We start from the raw sequence: 7,569 nt of genomic DNA on the forward strand, positions 1-7,569 counted from the left end.
GTCTACTAGTTCTTTCATTCTAGAGTAGACCATCTCAAACTTTGGAAGGCCATTTTATTTGGCAGACCAAAAACTGCAACTCACCTAAGGCTGATGATACATGGGGCAACTTTGGGCAATGCTGCTGTCAACGGGCAACAAGGTGAGACCCAGGGCCCACAACCAGTCTAAAGTATCCATATAGAAATTTGTTACCCATTCTCAATGGGAAAGTTCCCAAGCAACATTGCTCAAAAAAAGTTGCCCGGCAAAATTGCTCAAAAAGTTGCCCTGCGTATCATCAGCCTAACGCGGCACCGGTTTCACACTGCTTTCACACTGCAAGCACGAGCAGTGCGTGAGCGGAGCGTGAGCGTAACTACAGCGTCAATGCAGCTGCGCCAGAGTATTCACACTGGAAGCATTTGTACAGCATCACAGCAGCGGCTCCAAAGCAACATATTTCTTTACAAAGACAGCTATAAATTTGTTTTTAGAGGTTAGTCAGTTATAAACTGGAATGTTTTGAAGTCTTGAAAGTTTGTAAACATGGGGATTCGCGTGCAAATGGTAAAAAACAAAAACATCTATCATGTCGTTTCAGTCATACTTAAATATGGAACGTGCTGTTTATACAGTTTTTTTTTCTATAATACATACTTTTATTCATAGGGCTTACCCAGTTATGCACTATTAATCAAGATATAGCTTAGTGTGTGTCCATAATCTCCATGTCCATTTCTTATAGAAACTGTCAGTATGCTCTATGTAAATTACTTGTAATCAAGCTCTGTTTTTGTAACTGATCGGGAGAAATGTGTATTATTTGTTGGATTTTAGCTAATGATTAGGCTAAGTAAGAATTTCAAAATGTTTTAAGTTATGCAGAGCTTAATCAATAAAAAAAATCTCTGTTCCAAATTTTTATGACTTACTACTGTGGAACAACGTTGAAGAATGAAAGAGGCTGGTAACTAAACCGTTTTCATACTAGAGCTGCACGATAAATCGAAATGGAATCGAAATCACGATTAGACAGAAGCTGCGATTGTCATGCGTATCTTTTAGTGAAGCACAGTTCTGTGATCAGCAATAAATCTCCATCCGAAGACCAGAGGGCGCTCTTGCGTTGAAACTCCAAATTCACCTCGCAGAAGAAACCCAGGAAATGCCTATAGCGGTAGCTGGATAAACAGAAGATTTAACTGCTTTTATTGATTCAATGTGACGAATAAACAAATGATTATGACAATATATGGTTTATATGAGATATTATTATTATAATTTTAATTAAAATGGTAAAAACATGTTATTAAATGTGGTATTTTCACATACTTTCAGGTAGAGTAGCATTTATAGAGCCATAGTTCACTGAGAAGCTAGGCAAACAGCTTTCACTATTGTGAACGATTTCTTTGATTTCATAATTGCACAATAATATTGTTTGCAATTTTTTTGCGTAACTTGTCAGTGAACTATGGCTCGGTTTATTAAATGCTGCTCCATCTGAAAGCACCTTTACTAACGCATGCGCATGACAATCGCATTTGATTAATCGTGCAGCCCTATTTCATACCATTGATTTCTTCTTCTAAAAAAACAATACAATACAAAAAACAAAATATCTTTTATGTTCACAGAGGCAGGAAAGTCATATAGGTTTAAAACAACATGAAGTTGAGTAAATGAAGACAGAATTGGGGGGGGTGGCATCACGATGCCAGCGCAACATCGTCATGTCTATCAGCCCAACCCTAGGATTGAGCTGCAGAATCTACCCCCTTATAATAAACGCTGAAAATGTTATACATAATGTAATTTACATTATCTTCTGTAGTTTGTCAGAAAGAATTAAATATCTATCATCCAGCAGTTTTAAATTTGACTGACAACTATTTAAAATACATCAAAATAACACTGAAAAACTATTACGGTGAAAAGGAAAGAGTTATTCGTCGGTACAATCATCATTCATCACCATTTAAAAAAAAAAAAAAAAAAAAAAGATTTAAAATCAGATGCAAGGCCACTGAGCCAGAGTATGCTACCGTTGCTTATAAAATATGAATGCTTAGAACAATGCAAAGAATACAAAACCATTAGAAAGTTCATCACACACCATGAGATGGGTTAAAAAGAGGAAAACTGCATTAAAATAGAGAAGCATTTCTGGGGAAATACCTCATAAGAGCAAACACACACACACCTCTTTGTGGGGCCGTGGCGGTCTGGGAGAATAAGCTACTCTAACAGCAGCATCTACAACTGAATGGAACAAAAAGTGGATCATATAAAATGGATCAGACTAAAAACTTAGTTTATAAATGGGTTTATAAATGGGCTGCACTTTGGTTACGTCACACACACAAAAATTCATTATAATAATGCCATGGGTCATCAATAGGTGCATACTGAATCTGGTCCTGAAGCAAACTGGAATGGAATTTATGTATGTGACACTTGCGGGAGTTATTAATGTTGTATGCAATACCCGCAACCTCACACCAGATTTCAGGCCCTGTAGATAAGCTAGCATATACAGATGATTTAGTAAGCAGAAATCCAATATTTACCTTAACATATTAAAAGATATAAAGAATGCGCTTCCAGCAGCCATGATTATCACCAGCTGGTGGTTAATGTTTTCTATGCACAATTTGATTTGACGAGAGTCACAAGACCAATTACTCCCTATCCAATCACGTTGATGGATAAAAATCGAATTCAAACATCCATATAACGGCCCCAAATGGAGCCTTTCCATCCTAAATAACAGTTTAATTACTAAACATACAAACACACACCTCATTTATTTACAGCTCACATACACTAGGAGTGTACGATATCACGATTTTTGATTGTGGACATTAAAATGTCTCCACGATCTGCTTTTGAAAAATATCTTTTATTGTATTGTGCTGTAATGCACATTCTATCAGTTGGAGTTCTGGCGAATATTCGATTCGTTTTTGGCATGCACACACCATAATCACACTGTTAAACATTTCATTTGTGTGCTTTTCTAACATGAACATACACTAAAAAGCCTATCAAACAGCACCAAATTACTGGACTGAAGTTATCTTTCACATCTGATTGCACTAATACCGTCAAAAACACACAAGGTTAACATGTAAACACAGTTGTTATGTCTAAAGTGAAAGTAAACAGCTGAGAGAGAAAAAAATGCGTCCGCTTCAATCAGCTCTCTAGTTCAGTAGGACACTGATCAGGGAGTCGACCATTTTAATGTCTGTCTCAAACGCAAAATCCTGCCAGTACACTGGAACATTTGCTCCCAGAAAAATCCCACAATACACCACAAAATCTAGGGAGCATCGATGCACACTATGCACCCTTACCGGAAATCACATCACAAATCTTGAAGCTCCAAACATAAACCACACAAGCCAGCTCCATAAATTTAATTGGAAGCGATAGAAGATTTGAAAAGACAAACCATTTTTTTAAGTATATTCCATCATAAACCTACATCGCTAGACAAGTAGTGAACACATCTAGATAATATTCGCTGAAATGTTGTGACAACATGTAACAGAACAGTGTGTTTTAAGGGAATAAAAAATAATATTAAAAAGAGATTGTTCCTGCCTGTTGTTAATTAATACCAGTGACTAGGGCTGTGCAAAAAATCGAATGCGATTTTCATGCGCATCTCATCAGTAAAGATGCTCCTGTGATTAGAAGTATTTCTCCAGCACGTGCGTTCAGATCAGGGTTTCCAGGTTTTCACAACAAATCCTGCCCAGTTGCTTCTTAAAACTAGTCCAAAACTAGCCCAATCGCGTTTCCAGGAGGTTCCCTGATAAAAATTGCTTCCCGGGGTTAAAATATACATTTTTTGGAAGGGTTGCCTTGGTAAAATTCGCATTTTAGGGGTTAAATATCACGTTATTTGTATTGGGGTTGCTTCAAACTGCGGACATGAAAAACAATCGCAGACTTGGCAACACTGGTTCAGGTGGACACAAAATAAGATATTTTGAAGAATGTGGGTAACCAAACAGCTGCTGGTCCACACTGACTTTGACAGTAGTAAAAAAATAAAAATACTATGGAAGTCTCTTGACCGAAAAACATTAATACAGTTGCTTGCTGTAATAAGAATCAATGTATAATTTACACAGTGAAATGTAGCCTATATATGTGTTTGTATATTTGTTTATATATTTGTTGCAAAATACACCTACTGTACCTGAAGAATAAAGCACTGTTTATTTTATTTGTATGTGTATTTGTAATGTGTATCTTTGTTCTCATTTTTAATAATTTATTTTTAATTATTAAAATTCAAATTTCCATTTTTATCTTTGCCCACTTTGGCTTAAATATCTGCCATTCTTTTTTATTTGATATTTTGTTACCTTGTTAGGCTTTGTTTTTAGGGAAATTAGTTGGGCTGTGCTGCTCTGACAACTTGCAAAATAGTAAAACCAATGTGACAAAGAATCATGATAAAATCACAAAAGCGTGGAAAATCCTTTTATGATATTTTAGCCATATTGTCCACCCCTACCTTACACTTTGAGCAGCATATCTTTATTATATAAACAAAACTCAGAGTTGTAAACCAGCAATTCAGCCAAAGCTGCACACTTGCACATAGGGTGCAGGGTTGTAATAGACCTGCAAATGCTGCCAAAAGCAATATCAGCCAGACATGTTAAGTCAGATGGGCATGACTTTGCTGGGTTGACATTGCAGTTGATTTGTCCCAGAATGCCCTCACTGACTTAAACTTCATGACCAATTCAATTAATGACTCAACTTGTTCAAACAATGTAAAGGTTCATACAATGGGAATATACAAACAAATCAAATAAACCACAAAGGCATTTAAAAAGTCACAGGACATGGCAGGTTTATGATTTTCTCATTAGCAAAACAACAATGGAACTCATTTTTTAACTAAATTCTTAATGAATCAATAAATCAAATTAGTATACTATTTGAAGGATCCAATTATAATTTACCATGACAGTAAACGTTAGTATTTTTATGAAATGGATGGTTACTAAGGTACATTTTTGTAAAGGGAATAACGTGCTAACAAATAACTGCTTTGCCAAAGAAAACCATCTTGTGAGAAAAACATTCTCCACCTCAGTAAAGGACTGGTGTTGATCAACATGGTAAAGGTGAAAAACAACCTTTCTAGGATTCCTTTTATGGGGATCATGTGGTAGTTTCATTATTCACGTGTACACAGTTCACAAGTTTTTTTGATTAGAAAAACAATAAAGTGATAAACAAACGTACCTTATCCAGAGTGAACTTAAAAATAAAGACACCATTAACAGTGGGGACGGATGGGACATATCCATTTATTATTAAAATCCAGATGTAAAGTGTTATTTTTAACCTTGTTTTTTTGGTCCATGCTCATGATGTACAGGAGCACTTTTGATTTATAGCTATTAAGTTACATTAAGAAAGAAAGGAACTTAAAATGCAAATGTTACCAGTGCTCATGAAGTCATATTTTGTCTGTGAATGCTGAGCCATGGATGAATCCACTGATCTACAAAATCCCAGTATCAGCAGATATGGGAAGTATATGGGAAAATATTAATTACAAATACATTTTTAATACATAGACTGTTCATACAAAAAAAATTCTAATTACTAAAGAGATTATAATTATTATTTTATAAATCTGCAAATAATCCCTGTTTATATCTTAACAGCAATCTTTATTCTGCATTATAACTGCATAAATATTTTTTTGTGCATAGCCTTACTAATATTCAAGAGCAAAGGCTTAATAACAAAACCTAGTAAACTGCCGACCAAGACATTAGGCATTTGGGAACGCGCCGTTATCAGACACAACACTAGCAGGGCGCTTAAATGCCAACAAGACACGAGATACACCAAATATAAAATAAAACGCGTCCATTCAGTTCCAGCACCGTCCATAAGGAATGCCGCTTCAACGTCAAATAACCCTAATTCACCCTCACAGAGAAACCAAAACACCTCTTGCTGTCAGTCGGTATGAAGATTTTCACCTTTTTATTCTAGTTAAATTCAAAGATTTAGAAGAAACATACACGCAAACATATGTGCACTACGACCTGTTTAGATAAAAGCAGTTAATTACCGGTATTATCTTCTATTTTGTCTCTTCACTCCCCGGTCGCGTGATAATTAAATAGAGCCGGACGACATGCAAACAAAGCTGGAATAAATGACAAAAACTCCAAGGTGTTAACTAATTCTGTGTGCGGCTGGTTACTTCACTCTGTGGTTAGTAAAGAAGACAGGATATACATATTCAGCCGAGCTCGCTACAGGTTGCTCTGTCGGAGCAATGATGAAATGATCAGGTTAAATTGGATTTACTTCCCATCCTCGGAGTCGCAATCACAGCGAATCCTTCAGGCAGTCTGCATAAGAAAATAAACGAGTAGATTCACGATTAAGGGCAGATATTCATGCATCAGCTCAGACCGATTTATTTGATCGATATGCTCACTGAAACACAGATTCAAATATGACCTGAAGAAGAAGCGCGAGTTTACAGACTGACAAACGCGCGTCATCATTATAAACAGGGCTATCCGTGCATAGCTGATAAAGACAAAGCCACAAAAATCTAGCTTCTGCAGGGACTAAATCATGCGTTGCACGAGAGATGTCCGGGCTTTAAATCGGTTGCGAACATTTGGCAGAGCAACTTCGTACACTCCCCTTGCCTCACTAGGCTAGAACAAATGTAGGTCACCAGGCCCTCGGATTCTTCCCAGGCAAGCATTAAAAAAACACCACCGTATTTTCACCGCATACGCTTGTATCAAATCCGACACAAATGCGACACTGGAGCTCGGCTGCTCTGTCTTAAAATAATGTTATCTAGCAAGCCCGCTTGGTTTCTTACCTCGATTATCTGCCGTCCAGGAGGGGGATTTTCTTACGCCTTGTTTTGGTTGAGACGGCAGTGTAGGATTGAACTAGAGTTAGAAAAACAGCAGGGCCTACCCCAGGCTTCCCACGCGCATGCGCAGTGAAGCCAGAGCAGAATCCCACACAATCTGGCAACACGCAGCAAGACCTGGCTGCTACCAGAGCCCGTCTACATATAAGACATTCTCTGCTGCTACTTTGCATGTGAGCATCCTAAGAGCTGTTTTTTTTAAATTGCTTGTTACTGTATAGAATACAGCTCACACAAAAAAGAAACAGAAAAGTTATTCAGGGGAATTAAAAGTAGCAGATCACGGAGAGTGACCAAAACGACCCATTTATATCAAATAAAGTATAAAAATTTTAAGACAAACATTAAAGCGTACATTAAATGCAAAATGATAATAATAAAAACAGACACAACTGGGAACATACACAGGTAACCGAAAATCATAAGTCAAATAAATAAATAAATCATATAATGTTAATATAATGCGTAAAAAAAGTAATAAAAAAGGCACAATTGGGGAAACCGAAAAACATGCAGACACTTTGAAAATTAATTCCAGTTATTATATACCAAAAGTCCATGAGACTCTTGTGAAAGTGAAGACGAGTTAAAACACGTAAGAAGAAGCAAAGCACATATTTCAAATCAAATGC

The 7,569-nt window shown here is 36.7% G+C and overlaps 1 protein-coding gene across 2 annotated transcripts in view; it reads right to left on the reverse strand.

Annotated features, from left to right (window-relative positions):
• Positions 1–7,116, reverse strand: part of LOC132092546 (circadian locomoter output cycles protein kaput-like) — a 56,618-nt gene extending 49,502 nt beyond the window's left edge. For both annotated transcript variants that reach the window (XM_059498827.1, XM_059498828.1), the window contains exon 1: positions 6,881–7,116. The gene's annotated coding sequence lies outside the window, so the exon portion shown is untranslated. The remainder of the gene's footprint in view (positions 1–6,880) is intronic.
• Positions 7,117–7,569: the final 453 nt, after the last annotated feature.

Source organism: Carassius carassius, chromosome 18 (genome assembly GCF_963082965.1).
Source record: "Carassius carassius chromosome 18, fCarCar2.1, whole genome shotgun sequence".
Taxonomy (NCBI): domain Eukaryota; kingdom Metazoa; phylum Chordata; class Actinopteri; order Cypriniformes; family Cyprinidae; genus Carassius; species Carassius carassius.